This window comes from Ambystoma mexicanum, chromosome 6p, assembly GCF_040938575.1.
Source record: "Ambystoma mexicanum isolate Mex_15411 chromosome 6p, UKY_AmexF1_1, whole genome shotgun sequence".
NCBI classification, from domain to species: domain Eukaryota; kingdom Metazoa; phylum Chordata; class Amphibia; order Caudata; family Ambystomatidae; genus Ambystoma; species Ambystoma mexicanum.
The window spans coordinates 1025217196-1025244591 of record NC_090935.1 but is presented as its reverse complement, the minus strand read 5'-3'; the positions used below and the strand labels follow the sequence as shown (position 1 = coordinate 1025244591).

The window sequence follows — 27396 nt, the reverse complement described above, 5'->3', positions numbered from 1 at the left end:
GTTCACGACAATTCTGATGCTAAGAGTTGAGGTTGGAGCAAATACTAAAAGGTTGCAGATAACCAGATGGGAGCTACTGCAGACCATCAACACAACCTTAAAAGGATTCAATGCAATCAAGGAAGACTTAAGGGAGATTCGACTAATGACTCTCCAGAACAGATATGTCCTTGACATGATCAAAGCTGTGGATGGAGGTGTTTGTACAAAAATCTGAGAATCATGTTGCACATTTATACCATCTCACGATGACGAAAATGGAACCTTAACAGAAGCCATAGGTATGCTGACGAAACTACAGAATCAGATGATTGATGAATCTGACGAAGTTGTCAATGGCAGCTGGTTTGGATCCCTATTTTCATGGATTCTGCAATGGATGGTAGATGCATTCAAATTCCTAGGAGCCCTGTTGGTGATGATATTGCTCAGATTCTGTGTCATCAAGATAATATCTCAGTGCCAGAAACTGCAAAAAAGGCCCCAGGGATGAAGATCATGATTGATGTTGAGTCAGGATGGAAGCCTAAAGACCTAACTGATGAAGAAATAAGAGACTTTGTGAAAACCAGCATTTATGCACCAGAAGGAACAAAGTTTCGATATCCACGGAAACATAGAAAATATGAGGGAAGATGGATCTATTGTAGTCCAAGTGGACAATGCCAACTATTGACTTGGAACAAAGATGAGCACGTAAGAACAGCAGGAAGCTTGAAGGGAGTAATAAAGATATGAACCCCAAAGAGATATTTCTTCAGACCTCTATGTGTTTACCCAGTGTATGAAGTAAAAGTGGATCCAGAGGATGAAGTAAATATGGATACAAAGGAAAAAGTAAAAGTGGTCAATGAATCACCCAGAGGAGGGAGTGTAGAGGAGGTACCAAGTATGATTCGCACTCCAACCGCCCATTTTGAAGTATCAGGAACATTCACACCAAAATATGTGATGTATGATGAACAGAAAATCCAGTAGAGAGCTGCAGTTGGGCTCTGTCCAGTACCTACCAAAAGAACAGCACCTGTTGAAGTACCGACACCTAAGAAAACTTGGACAGTAAGGTAGCCATTGAGAAAACCATATCGACAAATGAGACAGAATGACGATTGTCAGAATGTAATACCCGAAGAAGCTAAAAAGATAATGAAGGAAGACGAATGATGATGTCATAAGAGCCCAGTCTGACTCACACATAGAAGATATGATGACCTATGAATGATGAAAAGAGACGAAACACCATGGATAGGTGATATCCCGAGCCAAAAGTGAAATAAGTGATGTCAAGATGTCAGAAATTATGCCACATGCACGATGAAGATATTCAGTTAGTTTAAACATGTACATATGCAAAGTAACCGCAAGAAGCACAGGAATCATGAGGCTTGCTTATTCTTAATAGTAATATAGATTGCAGCAAGCACCACCTATACATATATCTACCTCAAGGAGCACTTTATATAGGTATACTTCCACTGTACACAAGAACAGAATCAACCAAATGTTACTAAAGGTCTCAAGAGTAGAGTTTTGCAGCAAACAAATTCGAGAATTAAAGACAGAGAGAAACTCGTACGAGGGTAGCCATGCCAAGGAGCCAAAGTCATATCGGCTGAAATAGCCCAACAGTGCATATAATTAATGAGAAGAAGAACAGAGCATCTTGTTCAGAAAGGTTAAGATAAGCCACAGATGGCAGACGACTCGCAGAATTAAATAAAATACACAAATTTGCATGAAGAATAAGACAGCTTCACGGTGTTGGAATCACGTGACCAGGCAAGCTGAGAGGATGGAACTTTTACACCTACGCATGGACCTTGGCCATGCACGGACGCATTTAACTTTCCCAGACCAAGAAGCAGACACAAGGCCAACCACAAAGAAATAATTGACACATGACCACTGAAGTGATGATTGATTATAGCAATAATTGGAGGGAAGGTGGGGATGCAGACAAACTCCCTGCACCTGCCCGGCTATTCTGTATGCTGCTAAGCAAGTGGAAAAGTATGAGTGGGGTTGATGCCAACCCAATCATAATGGACCATGTAATCTAGGGTCCTATAGTTAGTAGAACCAATGATACGTCGTACTTTTAGTGACATTTACAGTAGCCATTTTGAAGGAATGGCTTAGTTTCCCCACCCAACATTGTTTATGCAATCCCCTCTCCCCTACAGATATAGTCCCTATATTAAAGTAACCTTCCTAGAATCAATAGAGTTGCATGCTACAGTTTTAAGAGTTACACGTCAGTAGTGACAAGCTTTGGTATAAATACTATGTTTTTTCTGAAATTAATCGGAATTGAAGCGAGAAGGAAGATCGAGCAATTGCTGATATTCATGAACTCCCTGTTTTTTGTACTTGTCATTAAACAGACTCCCTTTGCCAAACTATTGAGTGGATGCGAGAGTATTAATCTGCATCCCCATCCATCTGAAGGCTACTGTTACTCATCTTAAAGTGCTGTTTGGGAAATCCCCAGTCCTATGGGCCTGCTGGGGTACCTACTGCACAAAGGTGTAAATGAAGTAGTAGGCCTGACATGGTGTCCTGGGTGTTAGTGTTAGCAGTGCACGGTGGTGCGAGTTATGGTTGCTTATCTTACCATAACTGCTGAATTTCAGGGGTTTTTCGGTTTTACTTTGAACCATAACGTCCCTTTAACAATGATTTTTTCACTGAATTTCATACGTTTTTAGTAGCGCAACTTAACCATAACGTCCCTTTAACAACGTTTTTTCACAGAATTTCATAGGTTTTTAGTAGCGCAACTTAACCATAACGTCCCTTTAACAAAGTTTTTTCACTGAATTTCATAGGTTTTTCGTAGCGCAACTTAACCATAACGTCCCTTTAACAAAGTTTTTTCACTGAATTTCATAGGTTTTTAGTAGCACAACTTAACCATAATATCCCTGAATTCATATAGATGTAACATAGAACATACTGAACCCCCACCTAGTGATTTTGATGTCCGCGTACTACCGCCATGTCCGCAAATATATAGAGAATCTGAGCGTGGTGAATGTAAATTTAAATAGTGTGCCCCATTTCCCCTTTGAAGTTGGGTCTAAAAAGAGACTTTTTTTTGTTTTTTTTACAGATGCTTGACAGACACCTGTTATTTTGTATTTTTGTTCTTGTTTTTTTTTCTTACTATACTCCTAAAATCTTCACATAACCTTCTCCAAAGCAAGCCTTACATTCCGAAATAGAAAGGCATTTCCCGTAAAAGATAAAGAGATGCCATCTTCTTTAAAATTAACAGTATTACTGGCATCAATATTCTCATTATTACAGAAGAACATACCAGCTCTAAGCATGAAGGCACCCATGCCTCGGTTGATGACACACCTAGCAATGTTTTGCTGAGGACAAAAAACTGAACTATTGTCCCATATTGCCCTAGGTAGTAATCCAGAAAAAATTACTTTCGCACTTGGAAGGATCTTCATTACGGCTTGAACCAAGCGTTCCAAATCAGCCAACAAAGTAGGGGCACTGACGTTGCCCAAATGGAAAGCACCATAGTGCAAAACTACTACATGCGGACTGTTCATCGTGGCCATATCCTCACAAACTTGTACAATTCCCTGTACATTGCAATCAGGCACAGTGCTCCACACCACCTCCACTCCTTTCACATCAAAGTTCTTTTCAACATGCCTGCATCGAGCGTACTGTTGTAAACCATGCACAAACATATCTCCAAGCACCAACACCCTGACTTTCTCTACTTCTGCCATCTTCACCACACACAGTCTCTTTCAACACAAATCCACAACCTCAACATCTGATTGGCTAATCCGTACAGTCTTCTTTCCATATTGGATTTGCTGGAAAACCCCGGATGTAGCACGCCCTGTCCACGGACCGCCGCGGTGTCCACGGACCGTGTAACTCTTCGACACCCCTTCTACCATTTCCACTTTACTCTCTGTGCCATTCCCTCATTGCATACAGCTAAGCAGTCACACAATACGAAGAACGTCCTCAGAACACCCCCATTTTGTTTATTTTCGAACATTTCAGGACAATTATCATTTCATTATTCAACATATTAACATTACAAATATTATACTTTCATCTTGTACGCTGCACACAATGCTATGTTTCTCCATTAGTAGCTCAGTATACTAGATAGAACCCCATAATACAATGCTATTTATATCAATGCATCGCTCAAAGCACTAATTACAGTATGATATTTATTGCAATGATCCTTGACACTTTTTTGCACAACATTATAATAAAAATCCCTAGTACACAAATTTCATGAAAAGTAAATGCACATGTGATGTCATCAGTGATGACATCAATGACATTTGCGATGTCATCTTTGATGTCCTGGGTGTTAGTCTTAGCAGTGCATGGTGGTGGCGCGAGTTATGGTTGCTTAGCTTACCATAAATGGCGAATTTCAGGGGTTTTTTCGGCTTTACTTGGAACCATAACATCCCTTAAACAAACTTTTTTTATTAGCACGCAAACAATATACAAAGATGTAGTGTGAACAGCAAGTTCTCACAGATGGCTTTACACAGAATGTTGCAAAGTAAGCATTTATGCTCGTTCACAGTGAAGGTCAGCTGCTTCAATTTTTTTCTCGCGGCCCGGAGAGGCCCACGACTCCCAGTATAAGGTTCTATTTTTTTTTACCTTGACAGACAGAGATTGTGCTGAAAGACTTCTTTTGAAGAAGTGTAGCAAAAACGTAAGACACGATAAAGATGAAATTTCTGAAACGAAACCACTTTTGTATATTATATCACTTTGAGAAAGATCGTTGGCACACGCGGAGTCATATTTTGGGACTGCACTACACTTGGACAATGGAAAATGCAATTATAATGTAAGTAACCCTTTAGATCATTTTATACTGGAATATAATAACAATAGCATGGCATTAAAGCCCGGTCAAGTTGTACTTGTTCATTCAATGTGGCATATTGTTTTCTACCGCGCAATATCACCGCCGAATTGATCCCCTGGCGTTTAGAGGGCTCTGAAAAAGGCAGACGACACAGCGTGGGTTAATAGAAATAATTTAACCGGTCTGTAGCCTGTCAAGTGCTCTACTCGCTGTGCCGCTTCACTGTAGCCGGTCAAGTGGCACAGCGAGTAGAGCGCTCTCTTTGACATCTGTGCACAGCTTGCTAACACAGGTTCAAATCCCGGCACGGCCAAACTCAGCCTTTCATCCTTCCGTGGTCGATAAATGAGCACCACACACCGTGGGTAATAATAAGCAGCGCTGAGGTACCTGACGGTTCTTAGCGCTATATAAATGCGAAAATATTATTATTTTATTATTAACATACTCCGTTGCACTATCTTCGCTAGCAAATAGGTTCACGCCTTAATAAATAAAATGAATATTTTTCATAAAGATCAGCTGGTGAGACTAATTTATGTTTTTTAAAACAGTTATGTTGCCCCATTTTGCCAATGTCACGATTTTCAGACTCCAGCGGATGGATTTTTCAACTGCCAGGTGCAGCCCCATGTAAGCAACTTCATGACCCTCACCATTTTACGGGACAATCGCCAAGGACCAATATGCCCTTACGCAGTACTAGCGGCTAGAAGCAACATACCAACCATTATGGTGGTCTAATGCCTCGTTGTATGAGCAACCTTCCGATTATCAGTGCGACCATTTACTGCTTTTATCAATAACCAACAGCCTATCTACTGCAAAGGAACAGCGCGTGGCTCAAAATAAACTTTTGCTGATCGACAGCAGAGACAATTGCAAATCGCTGAATATTCAGTAAACATTTCATGTGAAATAAATGTACTTTACCAAATGTACAATCCTGCTGTTTACTTTTAAACCACAGTTTCATATTCCGATTTGTGGTGCACTGTGTTGTGACATAATGTGTGTTGTCTTCCGGGTTCTGTGTAAAGTCGCGTAGGACTGGAGACGACTGGGCGCGTTTGATGACGCACCCTGTAACGTCATGGAGAGAGGCCGGGAATATGAATGCTTTCATAATGTCAGGCTTAGGGGCGGGAGATATGATTTAGTGTCGCAAAAGCAAGTCAGCCAGGTCAATAGCGCCAGTCATAGGATTATCACATAATGTCGGCGCACACCAGCCTGATTTATCGTTTGTTTAGTGGACAAAATGTCGGGTGAGGCCCACAGGAAATTGTGCTATCGGACAAAAGGAGGGTTCATAGAACACTTTCAACCTGACAACGAACAATACAAACAACGTTCTCAGAACACCCCCATTTTGTGTAATTGCAATCATTTCGGGACACCGCGAGTGTTCTTAGAACACATTCAACTTGACAGATTTCAATACGGAGAGCGTCCTCAGGACACCCCCAGTTTTTGTATGTATGAACATTTAAATACACCGCAAGTGTTTTAAGCTCAATTTTACCTTCCTTGCAAACAAAAAGGACACATACTCCGTCCTCTGAACACCCCACCATTTAGTTTATTTACAAAATGTCAGAACAGCCGTGTTCTCTGCGGACAAATCGAACACAACAAAAGCATATAGCACATAAAAAAAACATTGAACCTATCTCATACTCCCCCACCCTCCCCAAACACTCTTACACACCAACACACTCCACTAAATACAATTTTTAATCCAAGTTTCACAGTGCAGTCCGCGTTCGACGGCGAACACAAGATGGCGGGCACCACAGAAAATCTGACGCGCTCCACGCCCCATCCCGTCCAATCAGCGAACATGTCGCATGTCCGTGGACATGACGCAAGCCCATGGGCCAATCGGGGTGTAGTCCGCGGAGCGAACCGGGAAGTCCGTCCGCGAAGCGAACACAGATATCACTAATTTTTTTGCCTTACATTTTTTTCATTTTTTTAAAAAAACTACTGGACGGATTTACACCAAATTTGCAAAAGCACGCTTTCGGGACCAAGCCTCCACTCCTGCCCCAAATTTGGTGTAAATCCGTCCAGCGGTTCGGGCTGTAGCCGTGCGCAAAGTTTTTTCCCATTATGTCTATGGGCTATGGGAAAAAACAAAGGTTTTGGGACCCCCCCTATAACTTTGCCCCCCCTGGACCAAACCTCTCCAAACTTCAGAGTGGGCCATATACTGTTTTCTCAAAGTTTGGTGAGGATTCATCCAGAAGAAGCGAAGTTATAAGCCACCCAAAAAGTGCTCTTCCTATGGAAACACCAACTTAACCATAACTACATGGACGCTACCGCGTCCATGTATATATATATATAACCTTGCTGAGTTCATGTATGTGTAAGTGTGAGGGACAGAAACCTTTTGTTACAGTGTTTTCCTTAGTTTATTTTAGGCAGGGAAATCCTCATCAGGGTAGGGATAATGGGGTGTGTATCCAACCTTCTAAATTAAATAAATCACATCTTTTCAAAAACCCTTTATAAAATTGTCCATCTCACGTTTCTGACCCCTCACATATGCTGTCAGCTATGGGATCATCCTTCCGTGGTCGATAAATGAGCACCACACACCGTGGGTAATAATAAGCAGCGCTGAGGTACCTGACGGTTCTTAGCGCTATATAAATGCGAAAAAATATTATTATTTTATTATTAACATACTCCGTTGCACTATCTTCGCTAGCAAATAGGTTCACGCCTTAATAAATAAAATGAATATTTTTCATAACATCCCTTAAACAAACTTTTTTTATTAGCACGCAAACAATATACAAAGATGTAGTGTGAACAGCAAGTTCTCACAGATGGCTTTACACAGAATGTTGCAAAGTAAGCATTTATGCTCGTTCACAGTGAAGGTCAGCTGCTTCAATTTTTTTCTCGCGGCCCGGAGAGGCCCACGACTCCCAGTATAAGGTTCTATTTTTTTTTACCTTGACAGACAGAGATTGTGCTGAAAGACTTCTTTTGAAGAAGTGTAGCAAAAACGTAAGACACGATAAAGATGAAATTTCTGAAACGAAACCACTTTTGTATATTATATCACTTTGAGAAAGATCGTTGGCACACGCGGAGTCATATTTTGGGACTGCACTACACTTGGACAATGGAAAATGCAATTATAATGTAAGTAACCCTTTAGATCATTTTATACTGGAATATAATAACAATAGCATGGCATTAAAGCCCGGTCAAGTTGTACTTGTTCATTCAATGTGGCATATTGTTTTCTACCGCGCAATATCACCGCCGAATTGATCCCCTGGCGTTTAGAGGGCTCTGAAAAAGGCAGACGACACAGCGTGGGTTAATAGAAATAATTTAACCGGTCTGTAGCCTGTCAAGTGCTCTACTCGCTGTGCCGCTTCACTGTAGCCGGTCAAGTGGCACAGCGAGTAGAGCGCTCTCTTTGACATCTGTGCACAGCTTGCTAACACAGGTTCAAATCCCGGCACGGCCAAACTCAGCCTTTCATCCTTCCGTGGTCGATAAATGAGCACCACACACCGTGGGTAATAATAAGCAGCGCTGAGGTACCTGACGGTTCTTAGCGCTATATAAATGCGAAAATATTATTATTTTATTATTAACATACTCCGTTGCACTATCTTCGCTAGCAAATAGGTTCACGCCTTAATAAATAAAATGAATATTTTTCATAAAGATCAGCTGGTGAGACTAATTTATGTTTTTTAAAACAGTTATGTTGCCCCATTTTGCCAATGTCACGATTTTCAGACTCCAGCGGATGGATTTTTCAACTGCCAGGTGCAGCCCCATGTAAGCAACTTCATGACCCTCACCATTTTACGGGACAATCGCCAAGGACCAATATGCCCTTACGCAGTACTAGCGGCTAGAAGCAACATACCAACCATTATGGTGGTCTAATGCCTCGTTGTATGAGCAACCTTCCGATTATCAGTGCGACCATTTACTGCTTTTATCAATAACCAACAGCCTATCTACTGCAAAGGAACAGCGCGTGGCTCAAAATAAACTTTTGCTGATCGACAGCAGAGACAATTGCAAATCGCTGAATATTCAGTAAACATTTCATGTGAAATAAATGTACTTTACCAAATGTACAATCCTGCTGTTTACTTTTAAACCACAGTTTCATATTCCGATTTGTGGTGCACTGTGTTGTGACATAATGTGTGTTGTCTTCCGGGTTCTGTGTAAAGTCGCGTAGGACTGGAGACGACTGGGCGCGTTTGATGACGCACCCTGTAACGTCATGGAGAGAGGCCGGGAATATGAATGCTTTCATAATGTCAGGCTTAGGGGCGGGAGATATGATTTAGTGTCGCAAAAGCAAGTCAGCCAGGTCAATAGCGCCAGTCATAGGATTATCACATAATGTCGGCGCACACCAGCCTGATTTATCGTTTGTTTAGTGGACAAAATGTCGGGTGAGGCCCACAGGAAATTGTGCTATCGGACAAAAGGAGGGTTCATAGAACACTTTCAACCTGACAACGAACAATACAAACAACGTTCTCAGAACACCCCCATTTTGTGTAATTGCAATCATTTCGGGACACCGCAAGTGTTCTTAGAACACATTCAACTTGACAGATTTCAATACGGACAGCGTCCTCAGGACACCCCCAGTTTTTGTATGTATGAACATTTAAATACACCGCAAGTGTTTTAAGCTCAATTTTACCTTCCTTGCGAACAAAAAGGACACATACTCCGTCCTCTGAACACCCCACCATTTAGTTTATTTACAAAATGTCAGAACAGCCGTGTTCTCTGCGGACAAATCGAACACAACAAAAGCATATAGCACATAAAAAAAACATTGAACCTATCTCATACTCCCCCACCCTCCCCAAACACTCTTACACACCAACACACTCCACTAAATACAATTTTTAATCCAAGTTTCACAGTGCAGTCCGCGTGCGACGGCGAATACAAGATGGCGGGCACCACAGAAAATCTGACGCGCTCCACGCCCCATCCCGTCCAATCAGCGAACATGTCGCATGTCCGTGGACATGACGCAAGCCCATGGGCCAATCGGGGTGTAGTCCGCGGAGCGAACCGGGAAGTCCGTCCGCGAAGCGAACACAGATATCACTAATTTTTTTGCCTTACATTTTTTTCATTTTTTTAAAAAAACTACTGGACGGATTTACACCAAATTTGCAAAAGCACGCTTTCGGGACCAAGCCGCCACTCCTGCCACAAATTTGGTGTAAATCCGTCCAGCGGTTCGGGCTGTAGCCGTGCGCAAAGTTTTTTCCCATTATGTCTATGGGCTATGGGAAAAAACAAAGGTTTTGGGACCCCCCCTATAACTTTGCCCCCCCTGGACCAAACCTCTCCAAACTTCAGAGTGGGCCATATACTGTTTTCTCAAAGTTTGGTGAGGATTCATCCAGAGGAAGCGAAGTTATAAGCCACCCAAAAAGTGCTCTTCCTATGGAAACACCAACTTAACCATAACTACATGGACGCTACCGCGTCCATGTATATATATATATAACCTTGCTGAGTTCATGTATGTGTACGTGTGAGGGACAGAAACCTTTTGTTACAGTGTTTTCCTTAGTTTATTTTAGGCAGGGAAATCCTCATCAGGGTAGGGATAATGGGGTGTGTATCCAACCTTCTAAATTAAATAAATCACATCTTTTCAAAAACCCTTTATAAAATTGTCCATCTCACGTTTCTGACCCCTCACATATGCTGTCAGCTATGGGATCGGAATAAATCAAAAGGTGCGGTCCTAGACTTTCTGGAGCCTTGGACCTCGCTACATTCAACTCTCTCTTCCTAAATACTTCCATGCTAGATTCCTTTTGTCCTCTAGCTTTGCAGATTAGACATTTCTCCAAGCAGAGAGGGAGACGTGTTCTCCATCTTGAGCCATATCTCCTTAACTTCCAGAAGCTCCTCAAGACTTCCTTTTATCCTCCTCCTTCTATCTCCCCTTGCTATACTAGTCTCCTCCTGCTGCTATGAATGGAATCTTGTGTCCCTTATGAGTCTCTCTGGGGTCAGGCTGTCATGATCTCTGCTTCCAAAAGATCAGGACTTGCCCCACTCCCTTGGAAGCAGACCCATAACCCCGGTTCCGAGTGCCAGCCAGTCCCAATTGGGACCTTTTGGACCCTGTCCTGGCGCCACACCAGGCTCATAAAGATGCCCAGTCCCAGCGCTGAAAGCGCCGGGCTCATAATGCTTGGGTGGACTTACCTGCAGCAGACCATGCTGCTTACTTACCTGCCAGTTGAACCCCTGATCCTCTTCTGTTTGGGACTACTTTTCCTGTTGGGTGGGGCAGGAGCCACTCCATAGGTTCAGAACACTGGAACTCTTCTGGAAAGCAGGAACTCTTTTCTTACCTAGGCGTGGCTGTGGAAGGAGACACCTAAGCACTACAGGAGGCTATTTAAACCACACCCGATGGATGAATCTTGCTTTGTGTTATTCTGCATTCTCTGCAGCACAACGCTCATCGTGTCTTCTGCTTCTGATCCTGGGCCTAAGGGAACAAAGGCTTACCATCCTGGAATCCAGTCTTCAGCAGCACCTGTAAAGACAAAGAAAGAACAGGTTAGCACTCCGGTCTTCAGTGGCAGCGCATCTCTTACCTGGTCCATCGGCTGTCACCAACGCCTCGCGCTGCATTCTGGCATCTGAAAGACAAAGGCTTACCTACTCTTCGCATGCTCCGGAGGTCTTCGCACTGCATTCCGGCATCTGAAAGACAAAAGCTTACCAGCTCTTCGCACGCTCCGGAGGCCTTCGGCGCTGCATCCCGCATCTGAAAGACAAAAGAAGGTGCGTTTAAAGACATTGGGCAACTTTATTACTCACGTGCCATTACTCCTTCCCACGCCGAATCCAGTGGGTATTCCAGCACCCTTTAGCTTCTCTAAAGCTCCGAACTTGTACCTGCAAGATAAAAGGGACAGTTAGTGCGCATCGTGAAGCAGGCTACAAGCGCTTACTTACGTGCTTCCAGGCGCTTCTATTCCTCACGCGGGTTCGATCCTCAACTCTCATCAGCCCGCCATCCGCCATCGCCGGAACCCTGCAAAACAAGAGATATCATTACAAAAGACTTTTAAGACATTTGAAGTGCCCAGAACTTACCGTTTCGTGCAGTTAACGACGGACAGCAGTCCTCTGAGGTCAAGAGGCCTGCACCCTTATCCAGTGAAGAAACTGGTTACGGCACCCTGCCTCGAGGCAGATGGAGAGCTCGGCGTTCACTTACCTAAGGTGAGGGCGTTAACCTTTGGGGTTCTACAGGAGAAGAGAAAGGGAAGAGGAGAGAGGCACCCAATAACCCCAGTTCATTAATCCCATATTTTCTATCTGCAGACATCTTACTCTTCGAGTTAGACATACAGTGCACAGAGGTCCAGCCCAAAGAGCCAACCGTGTGTTACACATCACCTTTGAAGATACGGCATTCACCCAGTCAAGACCGGCGCCTCTGCAGGAATCAGGTGAGCGTTACAGAACACAAAGCCTACCGCAAAACTCCCACCCAGGCGCTATGGAAACCTCGGATACCGACCAGCTAGCCCAGTTACTTGGGGAACTAAGAGCAGAAGTGCATGCAGCCCGTCAGGAAACGAATGCTCTAAGAAGGGAACTGATTATTTCCAAGGAGCGAACAGACGATCTCGCTAGACAATTGCTACAGTCACAAGCCGGACAAACTCCGTTACCCGCATCAGGGGCAAATCTTCCTTCAACATCCTCTACGAACCCAGTGCAATTCAACCTACCTGGGAATGTACCTCTGGCTCCGCCCGAACGATTTTCTGGTGACCCAAAGAGGTTTGCAGTATTTATTAATCAGTGCCGGTTGCACTTCTTATGCCGGCCAGCAGCCTTTCCAACTGATCAAGCTAAGGTAGCTTTCGTGCTTTCGTACCTTAGTGGCAATGCGGCAGACTGGTCGATCCCTCTAGTTAATCAAGATGATCCGGTTCTCCATGATTTTCAAGCTTTTCAGCTCAGTATGGAAAAACTGTTTGCAAGACATTCACAGGGGCAGGCCTTGGACAATGAGCTCCTTTCATTGCGACAGGGTGATCAAGACCTTTTGGCTTATATTGCGTCTTTCAACAGACTGATAGTGGAAACTCGATGGCCTGAGAACAAAAGGATTACGCTGTTTTATAGAGGTCTACGTGGAGAGCTCAAAGATGTGTTAGCCCAAGTAGTGAATCCCCCGCAAGACTGTTCGGACTATATTGACTTAGTCGTTCAAATTGACCACAGACTGCAGAACAGGAAGGCCGATCGTTCCAAGTTTGATGCTCGAGTATTTTCCAAACCACCAACTCCTACCAAAGGAGTAGACTCCGGGGAACCCATGCAAATAGGGGGCCTGAAAGGACCACTAACACAAAAGGAGCGGGAAAGGAGAAAACAGCAGCAATTATGCCTCTATTGCGGAAACTCGGGGCACTTTCTTCGAGACTGTCCGGTGAAACCAGCCAAGAAGGCAGTAGGAGCTGCAGTTACCAGGGTCACAAACTCTGAGCAGGGAAACAACCTCGCCCGACAAGAATAGAGGTCCTCTTGCCGAGCGTTAAAACCAGTTCCGTGACCTCGCATTTCGTGATACCTATGGTCCTCATTAGCCCTGAACATCCGGATCGATTACATGCGATTGAAGCTTACGTCGACAGCGGTGCCATCGGCAATTATGTGGATCATGAAATGGTTTTGAGGATGAATCTGACTCTTTGTCCAAAGGCTGTAAAGGACGTCATTACTACAGTGGATGGTACGGAGATAGCCTCCGGACCAGTAACGCATACTACCCAAGAAGTGATGCTAGTAAGTCAAGATGGACACCATGAGAAGATCGTGTTCGATGTGATCAAGGCCCCTCAGTTCCAGATTATTCTAGGAATTCCTTGGTTAGAGAAGCACAATCCTCAGATCGATTGGCGAGCAAGAACGGTTCAGTTTCCAGAATGTGTCTCTACTTGTCACCCTCGACCTGGTGTTGCACTGGCAGCAATTGCCTCGGAGGCTCCCCAGTTACCTCCTGAATACCTAGAATTCCAAGATGTTTTCCGGAAGGATCAGGCTAACTCTCTACCTCCTCATAGGTCTTATGACTGCCAGATAGACCTGATACCTGGATCTACTCCTCCTTGTAGTAGAATTTATGCGCTCACCGAGCCTGAGAATCTTCACCTCCGACAATACCTGGATCAATACCTAGCGAATGGGTTTATTCGTCCTTCCAAGTCCCCTGCTTCCTCAGCTTTGTTCTTCGTTCCAAAAAAAGAAGGGGACCTTAGAACTTGTATAGATTATTGCGCCCTGAACCAGATCACCGCTAATAATAGATATCTGTTACCTTTGATCCCTGAACTCCTGGACCAAGTCAGAAAAGCATGCATATATACAAAGCTGGATCTTAGAGGAGCCTACCACTTGATACGAGTAAAAGAGGGCGATGAATGGAAGACGGCCTTCCGCACCAAGTATGGGCTATTTGAATATCAGGTCATGCCCTTCGGACTTTGCAATGCCCCGGCCGCCTTTCAATATTTTATGAACGATGTCCTCAGAGAGCTCATAGATGTGTGTGTTGTTGTTTACATTGACGACATCCTCGTTTATTCTTCATCGGAAACTGAACATCAGAAACACGTGAAAATGGTCCTCGAGAGATTGCGTCAACACAAACTTTTCGCTAAGTTGGAAAAATGTGTTTTCAACGTGACTGAAGTTGAATTCTTGGGATTCATATTATCACCTAGCGGAGTGCGTATGGATTCAAAGAAGGTCAATGCAATTCTCAAATGGCCATCGCCATCCTCCGTAAAAGGTGTTCAAAGCATGTTAGGCTTCGCTAACTTTTACCGCAGGTTTATCCCCGAATTCTCTCGAATAGTCCAGCCCATCACCGCCTTGTTAAAGAAAAACAAACGTTTTGAATGGTCTACCGAGGCGGAACAAGCTTTCCAGAATTTGAAGACTAGATTTATCTCTGCACCGATCTTAAAACATCCTCGCCCAGAACTCCCCTACATCGTTGAAACTGATGCTTCGAGCCTTGCCATGGGGGCAGTTCTATCACAAAAGGACCCAGTAACCAATCAGTTGCATCCCGTGGCATTTTGGTCCCGCAAATTCTCGCCTCCTGAAATCAATTACACTATTACTGATAAGGAACTTCTAGCTATCAAGTCCGCCTTTAAGGCTTGGCGGCATTATCTTCTGGGGGCCCGACACACCGTTACTGTGATTACAGATCACCGAAACCTGCAATATTTGAAAACCGCAAAAGCTCAATCCTCTAGGCAACTCCGTTGGGCACTATTCTTTGCCGAGTTTGACTGGCACCATTGTTACCGGACCAGCACAGTACAACTCTGCGGGCGGGCCTGCCAGTGTCAGACCTACTGGGAGGGATTGCACCCACTCGCAGAGTTCGCACGGGAGCACTGGTGCTCCAGTGTCCCCATTCCCATGGAGCCCTAATGGACTCCATGGGAATGGGGACGAACAAAATGACCGGTGCCTGACTTCCCGGCCACCGGACTTGGAATAGCCTGGTGGCACCGGGAAGTCAGGCGCTGGTAATTAATGACGGTTCTGGCGGCTACCTGCTGGCTTTACCGGAACGGCTACCGCCAGAACCTGTAATGATGCCCATTGTGAAGCTGTTGAAATTATTGTTGTTCATAATTTCCTGACCTGGCAGGGTAGTATACCAGATCAGAGATTGAAAGTGAAAAATGTACCTTGTTTGGGCAGTGGAGTATTTCCGAACAGAGAACCTTTGAAGTAGTATGCCTGGCATGGGAGTAAACCAGATGTAATTGAAGTAGTACGCCTGTCATGCAAGAAGACCAGGTGGACATTGCAGAAGTGTGTGAAGTGGTGGTCACAAATCATTGTGACTAACTTTCACTGCTAAAGAAAGTTGTGTATTGAGCACTGCAGAAGTGTATAATAGTTTCTGAACAAGTATGTTGTCGAAGAATCCTTTTGACAAAGACAATTTATATTTATTCTACTAAATTCAGGCCGTTATCTGTGATTATGCAAACAAGACTGTTACCCATAATATTACAGGTCGAAGAGAAAGGAACCTTGGTGAACGATCCTGAACTATTGGGACTTTTTTTGTTGAAAAGGAATGCATTGGGAATTTAATACAAGACAGGATTTGCTTATTCTTTTCGGAACTGTTAAATTGATCCTTCATGGATCTCAGGAAAGGGGAATTTACCCAGATTACAAGAAAAGAAAGTTGCCATATGGTGAAACTGACTCTTATATTTGTTGATTTTGAGTTGCCGTATATGTATTACCTTGTTGAGTTCATGTATGTATGTGTGAGGGACAGAAATCTTTTGTTAGAGTGTTTTCCTTTGTTTATTTTAGACAGGTAAATCCTCATCATGGTTGGCATTGTGAGGCGTTTACCCAACCTTCTAAGTTAAATAAATGGCTTCTTTTATTTAACTCCCTTGTGCACCCTCTTATGCACCCTCTGCTCAAAAAACCTTCTTCTTCCATTTTGGCAAACTACTGACCAATCTCTATCACTCCCTTCCTGGGAAAACTCTTTGAGAAGTTGGCTATGTCTCAGTTTATCCTCCACACAGAATCTTCTGGACACCTGTGAAAACCTGTTCTCAAATCTAGACTCTAACTCTCCTTCTGTCCTAATTTTTCTCAACCTCTCCTCTGCTTTCGACACAGTAAACCACCATCTCCCGATATTTCATCTCCATGAAACCCTGGTGATCATAGATTTGGCCCTGGCAGGGCTTGCCTCCTTTCTCTCTGACTGTCCTTCCCAGGTGGAACTGGGGTCTTTTGTCTCTGCTATCACTCTCTCTACTTGTGGTGTTCCCCAGGGATCTAACCTATCCCTCTGGTTCTTCAATGTCTACATGGCCAATCCAGCCTGCATGATCTCTGCCTTCACCTCCAACTTTCAGTGTTATGCGGATGACACACAGCTCTCTTTCAGGCTACCCTCAGCCTCCTCCTCCTCGCTCATCGCTTACTGTCTGTCTGCAAATCTGTCCTGCTGTGCTGCGAACGACCTCTGGCTCAAAGCCAGCAAGACAGAGATTGCCCTTATTGGGACCCCTATTCTTGGCCTTTCCACTGTGCCCTCACCCACTACTGAGGCAATAAATCTAGAGGTCATCTTCAATTACACTCTCTTCTTCGCCTCTCACATCTCGGCCATCTCTAAAAAATCCCACTGCCAGCTGCACCTTTTCAGAGGTATTCAACCTTTTCTCACCTTCCCCCAGAGGCGTACCATCTCCAGAGCCCTGGTTCTTTCTAGACTGGACTATTGCAATAGTCTCTTTCTCGATCTTCCTACATCCACTCTCCGATCTCTACAACTCATCCACAAAAGAACAGCAAGACTAATCCTTGGCGTCAAGCCCAGGGACCGCATCTCTCCAGCACTGAAATTCCTCCACTGGCTCCTTGTGGCTGCAAGGATCAAGTTCAAGGCCCTCTGCATAGTCCACAAAGCTTTCTGGAGCCGGGGCCCGCACTATCTACATCTCTCTCTCCCTAAATACTCTCCTTCTAGAGCCCTCTGCTCGTCCTCCTCCAACTCTATCCGGATGAGCCGATTTTCAAAACAGAGATTTGGGGGTAGATCTCTTTCCTCTGCAGGTACTTCCCTCTGGAACAGCCTCCCTGCCTCTCTCCATCTTGAGCCTGAGCACCTTAAGTTTCGGAAACTCCTCAAGAACGTCCTCTTCTCTTACTCCTTCTCTCTCCCTCTCACTTGCTAACCACCTCTCTATTCTTGCTTCTGCCCTCCTCCCTCTCTCCCTAACACAGCTTGGTCTGCTGACTGGTCGCCTGCTGCAGCTCCAGAGCGACACATGTCTTTCTCAGGCTCCCCCACCAGTCCTCACACTTACCCCAAGGCCTTTGCACTCCACCCACCACTTCTGCACTTCTTTACTCATTCCTTGTGAATGGTAACCTCTCGGGACTTAACCCAAGGCCTTGGTCTGGGCACACTTGTTCCCCCGCTCCCTTTCAATCCATGTCTGGCACTTATGTTACCTAGAATACACTGGGCATGGTCTGCCAGGCTTAGCGCTGTAGTTTTTTGTTTATGTATGCCATTCTCCTCTCCCCCCCTTATTGCCTTACCATCTGTCACGCACTTGCACTAGTTGAAATGTCATTTGCAGAGTACCGTAGCTTGAGGACTGAATGTTCTTCTCCCTCTCCCCTCCCTTCTCTCCCTCATTTTTGTCTTACACCTGCACTTGTAGTAAGGCCGTCAGGCCAACTTTGCTAGTCAATTTTACAAAATCATTAGGAAATTTCAAGGCCTAAGAATGACTCTGCATTCCCTTGTTCTTGTCCCACCTTGAAGCGCTTTGAAGCACTTCACCTGTGTATAAGTACTCTACAAATATACAATTACGCTGACAATTTTGAAAACCCTTTGCAAAGTTGTCAGACTCACATTTCGGACCCCTCACATGCTCAATGCAGGAACTATTAGGTAGCAACGCTTTACTGCTGAAAGTTTCCATTCTCTGTGCAGTTTGAATAAATTGTGCATGGTCAGGCTTTTCAGATTTTCTGGCATCTTACGTGGAGAGTTCCAAAACAGTCCTTCAAGACATTCCTATAAACAGTAGATTCTCCATGTGTCATACAAGCATGGGCGTAGTGTACATCATAGACGGCTTTTACCCAGCGATCCTCCACTTGATGCAGAGTACCCCAAGACTGAAATGTTTCACACCTTAAAGCTGGTCTTGGTGACACTGGAATGGAACTTGTGCCAAAGAAGTCGATCATTTTTAGAAGTTTGACAGAAACTTGTTGATCATCTTGCAAGGTTTCCAAGTCTTCTTGGAAAATGTGCACCCTATCAACTACCACATCTCTTAGATTGTAGATTCCTTTCTGCAGCGCAATCAAGTTGTTGTTGGCTGCATAGAAGCACTTCTCTATTGAATGATGTGCCAGGTGTTGAATTTCTGACATTGCACCCTTCCAAATGTACGATGAAGTAGCATTTTGTATCTTTCTTTTTTCCTACCTTTTACTAGGTGACATATCTTATCTAGGATTGCTAACCACTCACCTGATTCCCCCATACGTCTATCTCACTAATAACGTCATTTAAGGGTGCTTGCTTAGCCAACAATAACTTGTACTCATATATTTTTTTAACAATCTTCTGAGTTTAATATCCTGCTGGCATAGTTATTTCAGTATGTTATTTATTTCCAAAAAGTCTGGGCATTCAGATTGAAATACAGTGATTATTCCTTTGTGCAAAGACAATGTTTTTTCCAAATTGCAAAGGATATACATCACATAATTTCATTATATTCATGTTAATGAGTGTCTAACAATAGGTTGGAAAGATTATTTTGAAAGGATTCATTTGATTAATAACATGTTACAGTTGGCTCCCTACAATTTGTGCTTTAATTTCCTTATTTAGAGCTGAACGCTGAACCATTGGAAAATGCACTTTATTTACAGTAACGTTTTCCTGCCAGTACCTTCACTAGCGAAAGCATGTTTTGGAACACGGCCACATAGATTAAAAAAATATATAATGTTTCTGCATCTTTTTAGACGGAGTAAAAAATATGAACCCCCATTGATGTTAGCATGATAGTCTGACTTTTAATCGTGACGTTTTAGATTAGTACATTCTGTCATGTATCCATAAAGTCATGTTTCAAATCAAATATCGTGTGTTACGCTGCAATGATTATAATGACCCCGACATAGTACAAAATGGACACATTGATGAAATGTTTGAGGAAATGAGTTTGAAACAGCAGTTCTACTGCATGAATGTTTAATTGTTTTATTTTCTTAGAAACAAACTGGAGAAGATGCTCGAGAACACCCGTAAAAAGGACATGTTATAATCTCTATGTAATACGTCACTAATAGCACATGTGGAGACTACCATGAGGTCATGTTATGAGTTGTGGGTAATGGTGGAATAAACACAAACAGTGGAGATGTATCTGGAGCAAAGATACATCTTCTTATGCTACTTCATATTAATGCAGCATAATACAAACACGTTTTTGCACGAATTATATTTCTTAATTTCACTGTGGGTGTTTGATGAGGGTGAGCCTAGCTTTGCGAAGCAAAGGGACACCCTACATCAGTAGAGGATACACCCTGTCTCAACTCATGCTCGCTGGTGTCCCTGGTTCCTGGGGAGCCGCTGGCGTTTTACGGGTTGAACAGTGTGAGATACTGGCGGCAACACACCACTATGAATCTGCGGTATGCAGCCTACTGGTTTTATGTCTCGGCGCACTTTAGGCGTTGCAGACCTCAAACACCTGGTGATGAGATATTCTGACTCCATGCGTTTGATCTTCACGCCACAACTGCAGGTATTTCTTCCCTGCTAGCCACTTCTGTGTTAATGTGAATTCTGCAATACCTTGCCGTTCTTGTTTCTTTCACTTCAGCTTCCCCCTTCAATCTCCTCTTGAATTCTCTGGCCTCTCTCTTTTGCTCCTTACGCTGTCCTTGCTCCAGCTCTGCTTCAGATTTGCATTAATCCCCATTTGGGGCTTCCCACTATCAAGCACCAGTCTCCTACAGGAGTTGTAGTGTCCTGTAATGGGTTTTACTCTTTGCTGGGTGTTACCCACCCAGTGGCCTGTTAATGCTTCGCTCAAGTGTACTGGGAAAGGTAGACCACAAAGGAGGACACGAGACAGGTCTTTCATCCACAACTTTATTCTCCAAAACTAACTGCCCCCCCCCGTCCGCCTTTTGTGTGTCCGGGGGCCGGCCGTCGGCCGTTACACAAGCATCCGTACACACGCACCCATGCATGCACAGAACAAACGCCGGAGACGTGTGATGGATCCGGTCTCTGGCGCGAACTGCCAGGCACCGCCTTTATTGTTCAAATGCGCATGCGCGAGCTCCGTAGAGGCTTGCGCATGTGTACCTCGTGTACTCAGTACACAACATCCCTCCTTTTCCCCAGAAACAAACAATTGACAATTAACTGCAGAAAACAACAACAATTAACAATTAACTGCAGAAAACAACCTGGTTCCTTCTTCGGATTTACAACGACAGATTTCCCCGCCTATGGTGCAGGGTCCATGATAAAGTCTCGGAACCTCTGTGCAAGTCGTCGTCCGGCCCTGCTCGGGTATCGTGGTGCCGCGTCACCAGGGGCTTCCGATGTCTCGGGATCTGCAGGTGGAGTGACTTCCTCTGTCCCTGTCTCTTCCTCTTGTTCCGGGACCTGTTCCGCTGTTACCTTGCCACCTGCGGGCTTGATGCGCTTAACCTTATAAGTGCCACGGGCCGTTTCTATCGGCCCAGGCATGCTAATCTAAGTGCTGGGCCGATAGCGTCGGCCGAATGATTCATCTCCAAATGGGAGGAGATTTCTGTTTTCCCCATCTCTCCTATCCAATGCAGAGCAGTTCAGCATACTTTATAACCCCACCCTCTTCCACAATTTCACATAATATGTAATTGGGGGAGGGAAATGCAGGTGCAAAGAGCGCCTCATTCGAGCTGCTTCTGCCGTGATTAGAGAGAAGCACCACCCTTCAGTGGGAGTTGTATTTTACAGTTTCCTCGACTCCTAAACCAATGTGTGACCCTCAAATACAAATACACGCCCCTTTGATTAATATTCTGTATTTGGGAGTGGGATGTACAATTGTTCCAGCACTCCTCCAGGTCCCTGTGGACGCTACCATTTGTGTCAATTTTAAATGTGTCCCTGCAGATCAGGGCTATTGCAGCTCCACAACTGCAAAACCACAGACTCACTCAGAAAAAAATGTACATGTTCTGTGAAACTAATGACAACAACGAAAACCCTCGTTGGCTTCGCAGTCCTCTTTTTTTTTTTTTTTTGCTTCCCCGAAACGGGCCAGAGATAGTTTTGCCCTTTCACAGCCGCACCCCAGCCCCTCCCTTTCAGGCCTGCTTTCCTGCACGTGCACAGACTAAGACTGGAGCCGTTATTGTTTTTGCTGCGTGTGTACTGCCATCTCGTTATTTTACATGTTTAGGTAAGTGAGATTACTTATTCATTTATAATGTCATCAACGGCAAGTGATTTCACGCTTTCATCGATTCTGCAAATGCTGTCTGAGAATTGATATCTGAGTTATTTTCTCGCCGATTTCACTTCCCAGACTGCAGCATTTGCAGCTTTTTCATGTGATCCATGTGAACTTTGCTTTTCAGTCTGAAAGTCAGGAACTGACCACTGCATCGTTCAACGCTTCTGCTAATAACGTGTGCAGGCTGCAGCAGGACATTTAGGCACACGCCATGTTTGACTGTTTTTGCCAGTGCAAACCCTGACAACCTCCTGAGCAGGGGTGCAATACAAGTGCACTTGAGAGGTTAGTAGTATTTGGAAGGGACATGTATTTTGCAGTTTAAAAAAATAAATGTCGGAAATACATGTCGAGGTCCTCTCTGTTCTCGCTTCTATGTTGTGTGGGTGTCTCCCTGTTTATGGGGGTTTCTTATCCATTGCCCGGTGTGTGTCACTACCCTGTTTTTTTTATAGCACCCCACATTTAAATTCAGGGATGTCCGTTTCAAGTGCACAGTACACGTGTGCCAGAGAAGATCTGTGCATTTTACGTTGGAAGTTGTTAGTTTCAGCTGCCCGGGGATGAGCTTGCTTGTGCACGTGTTCCCTTTTCTCCTTCGAGCAAACTGTGATTCTGCCAGTTAACAACACATTGCGATATCTAAGGCGGAAAGTGCTGCTGATGTTTGTGTCACACTTAGGATTTGATTTGTTTTCTTCAAAACGGGTCTAATTTGGTGCAAGGGCTATTTGGGAGCAGCCGCTAATTTCAGTATTGGACCGCTGCGCCATAATAGCCGTCGCGCCAAATGAGCTGGGGCAAGATTTTTGTTGCTCCACTGTTGCCGCGCCGAAGGGGGCTTTGGGGACACAGCGGTGTGTCAAAATGGCCCGTACCTAAACGTGGTGCACTGTGAGCAGGCCCATGGAAAGAAAGCAACACAAGGCGCACTACAGATAAAGACTGCATTGATATGCTGCTGGTTTGTCTGAATGCTGAAAATCTGTGCAACGAATGGCGAAGCATGATTTCTTTTCGTTTATTTTCACTTGCACACTACTTGGTATCACTTAATATCTCACTGCAATGCAGGCTGCTTTCTAGAACCACCGTGCCCCTGCTACCATGATCTAAGAACACATATGGGCCTGATTCACAGAGCATTTGTCAATGGGATTGCACCACTATAAAACACTTCTGTGAATAAGGCCCAAACATGTCTGAGTTTCTAATACCCCAATCAATGCTCTGCCCGTCTACTGCACCTCCCTATAAGCCTCTTACCCCCCTCCCCATGCCCTAACACTTTTCTATTAGCCGTTCACTGCCCACACCTGCCGCACAGCTTTCCATCAGGCCTTTGCTGTCTCCACCAGCCCCAGCATTACACCATCAGTCTCTCACTGTCCCTCAGTGCCCCAATCTTCTCCATCAACATTTTCTCAGCCCCTCACTGGCCCCACATCTATCGCCCAGCTGCTTCCCATCAGGTCCTCGCTGCACCCACCTGTCGTAGCTCCTCTCTACGGTCAAAGGCTGCCCCGCACCACTCCATCAGCCCCTGACTTCCCTCATTTGCCCCAGCACCTCTGCATCAGCCTCTGACTGCCACCATTTGCCCCAGCACCTCCCCTACAGTCGCAAGCTGCCCCCCATCAGCCCCTGACTGCCCCCATTTCCCCAGCACCTCTTTTTCAGTCCCTCGTTGCCCACACCTCTCCATCAGCCCCTGACTTCCCTAATTTGTCCTAGCACCTGTCCATCAGCCCCTGACTGCCCCCACCTACCCAGCACCTCTCCTTCAGTCCCAAGCTGCCCCAGCACCTCTCCATCAGATCCTGACTGTCACCATTTACCCCAGCACCTCACCTTCAGTCCCATGCTTCCCCACACCTCTCCATCAGTCCCTCACAGCCCACATTCGGCGCCGCTCCTCTCCGTCCACCCCTCACCGCCCTTATACCGCTCCATCAGCCCCTCGCTGCTCCTCACAATGTCATCTACCCATCCCCCCTTGTCACCAGACCCTCCTTCTCCAGGTCACCCTCCCCCTATTCCCTGTATCCCTTTTTCCCTGTACCCCTTCTTCCTGTCACCTGCCCCTTCCCTCTTGTCTCCCTCTGTATCATCTGCCTTTTCTCCCATGTGTCAGCCTTCACTCACACCCATGTCATCAGCTCCTTATTCCCCTGTCACCTGCCACTTCTTCTCCATTTTCCTGTCACCTCTTTTTATCGCTGTGTCTCAGATTCTCCCCCACCCATGATACCTATCCCTTCTCCCCATGACTCCAGCTTCTTCTTTCCCAGTCTCTTCTCTCTCATGCCAGCATCCTTCCTCTCACCTGTGTCAGCTCTCCTATTGATATGTGCCCATTCCCTTCTCCCATACACCTCTGCTGCTTCGTCCTCTGTCACCTGCCCCTTCTCCTCCCTGTCACCTTCCCCTTCTCCCTCTTATAACCTACCTTCCTTCCCCCATGCCATCTGCTCCATCACACCCGTTATAAACAGCCTTTCACCCTACCCATGGCCTAAGCCCATGTCCCCATGTTATTTGCCAGCCCCTTCCTCACCATGTCACAAGCACACTGTTTTCCCATGCCTCTTCTGCCCATGTCACCAGCCCCTTCTGCCCCTGTCACCTGCCACATATTCAGCTTCTTGTCCCCTGTTCCTTGTCCCTTATGCCACAGCCTCTCATCCTGCCCATGTTACCTGTCCCTTTCCTTCCCATGTTCAACCTCTTTTTCACTTTCCCTTCTCCTCAGTGTCATATCCCTTCTCTCTGTGTCATTTGCGCCTCCTCTCCATGTCACCATCTTTCCACCATCTGTGTCACCTGTCCCTTCTACCCCGGTCCACCTCCCTTAAGCTTGTCCTTCATTGAAGTCCTGTTAAAAACAAGCATTGTCAAAGTCAACATGTTGGCTTGTGTATAAGTATTATGCATTTGCCATGCACTGCCATTAGATGCCCTGGTACTTGCACCATTTTGCACCTGCTACCATCAATGGTCAGTTAATTCCACTACTGCAGTGCCTTGCAAGTGCCATTCCCATTCCTACACAACAGCCAAAACTGTTGGCATTGCCAATGCTTGTTTGTTTCATTTTTGTTTGTAATACCCTTTAGGCTAGCATACGAGAGTGGTTTATAACCAGGTGGTCTTTCAAGATTGTAAAACAGTTATGACAATGGGTTATTGCTTGAAGAACACTTAGTGTAGTAGTACAATGCGGTGGGAAAGGGACTAATGTATTGTTTCTTTTTTCAGCATTGCCAATTATATGATTTCTGATTCTCTCCGATGGTCCCTTTTGCTGCCTAGGAGTTCAACTGCATCACACCAGCGACCCATCCAAGTAACTGTATAGAGGCTGCTGGGATCCTGCCACTGACATCCTTTCATCAATGTGAGGTAGGTTTGTTAATGATTTGCCGATTTTTAAGCACTTGAATCATGGCACCTTTCTGTGAGTTATCCCCTGCCGCGACCACATCAAATCCAAAACATGTTGCAAGGCAGTTTTTAATCATGTACTACTTGTTCTGCAAAACATTTCAGGAGGGGAGATGGAGGTAACCCCTTCAAATGTTGGGAGCAGGGCTAACCTCAGAGACTGTGGGAGGAGGGGCAAACCTACTTGTGCAGGGGCATCTAACTTCTTGAAACATTCTAATGAGGCTATTCTGGTGAAGCTTTAATGTTAAAAGCAATTAACTCTCTCAGTCATGACTGAATCCGGATGGCTGCAGGAGTTAGCTGTGTTCTGACTTGTAGCCCCTACACCTACCCCTCTAATCACTCTCCTGACATGCAATCTTGACTGGGGGGCATGCATGCATGAGTTCAGAGGCATGCAACAGAGCGAGGGTTAGATAAACCTGCAAGGGTGGGTGACCAAAGCATGTGGCAGTGTGCAGGGGCTTATTGAAATTACATGGCAGTTCTGGGGGGGTATTTTAGAGGCTTCACCCAATCCTCTAAACCACTTACCTTTGTCTTGTCTCTCTTCCCGCAGTGAACAAGGATTCCCCCTATCTAAGTCCAAAGCCGGATGAGTGGAACACCCTGGGCAGGAGCCACTTGCAGCACCTCCATGGCCTTGAGAAGACTCCCTGGACCAGGAGTCCAAGTACAGCAGGTAAGAGAGTACCCGAAAGACCAGTGTGGTGACTGCAGTGTGCCATGGAGAGTGGGGTGGAAGGTGGCAGCAGAGACCTGCTGTGGGTGGGGGGTATGCACCAGGTAGGCCGGTGCATGCATTAGGGTGATTGGGGGTGGGACGAACTGTGCTTTTGGATGTCATTCCCTGATTCACCTTCATTCGGGTGTGTCCTTGAGCAAGTGACATGTGTTAGGGAATTGTTACGGACGTGTAGCCTTCACAGGTGACCCTGGTGTAGGGGGCATTTGTGAGGTAATGCTAGTATTTGATCCCACTCTGAGGACTTCAACCTCAGCAGTTACGAGGCTTTGAATGGTGGCACCCACCCATGTTTTCATTTGGGGGAGCAGGCACCCCCAAATGTTTGTTTGGGATTTTTATTTTAACAGAGTCACGTGGCACCCTACATGAAGTGTTTCACTTCCAAGAACTGGGCCTTGTCAGGGTCGGTTTGGATTGCAGCATGCAGGGTTTGTTTCCTCATGTTCCTCACTATATCATAAGCACAACGTCATCTCTTCATTAGAACAGTGTCACATCATGTGCACAATATTGGATCATTAGCGTACCATTGTTACACCATGAGTGCACCACCCCATGCACACAAAAAAAATAATGCCCAGTGCTTCTAAAAGCACAGAGTGCGAGGCCGTAGCGTGGTCTTTGCCGGGCCTCCCTGCTTCCTGGACTCACTTTTCCCCGCCTCCCAAGCGCCCTGATTGGCTCTCTGCACCCTCATCAAGGACACCCCAGGGCAGCCCTCTGCCCGGCAGCCCTTGCGGCTAAGGGTCCCAAGGCAAAGGGCGGCAGCGACAGAGGTGGCTCCAAGAAGTGTCTGCAGGGGAAGCCAAGGAAGCCAGCAGCTAACACACACCAACAAAAACTGTAAGTGTGGCATGGTGGGGCTGTAGAGCAATTACTCTACACCAGAAAGCCCCTGCCACTCTACCTTACCTTTCCCATAACATAGACTGCCATAGACTTAGCCCATGCATACTTAGAAAGTTGTGTGACCACCAGCCGGATATCAACCATGACAGTGTTTGAAATGTTGCCTTGCACTGCATCCTAACATACTAGTCAATATTAACAAGTGTCACACCTGGAGGGAATTGTGGACGCTAGCCTGCGTCGCATCTAGATAGGTTTGTATATGTCGGCATCTGCCTACTTGGATGGAATTAGGAAGGCTTAGCATACACCACACTTGATAGAAC

The 27396-nt window shown here is 45.4% G+C and overlaps 1 long non-coding RNA gene across 1 annotated transcript; it reads left to right on the top strand.

Annotated features, from left to right (window-relative positions):
* The first annotated feature begins 21890 nt into the window (after window positions 1-21890).
* On the top strand, window positions 21891-26149 carry LOC138511001 (uncharacterized). Its single transcript, XR_011280527.1, has 3 exons — window positions 21891-21972; window positions 25285-25428; window positions 26033-26149. It is a non-coding gene; the product is annotated as an uncharacterized lncRNA (long non-coding RNA).
* Window positions 26150-27396: the final 1247 nt, after the last annotated feature.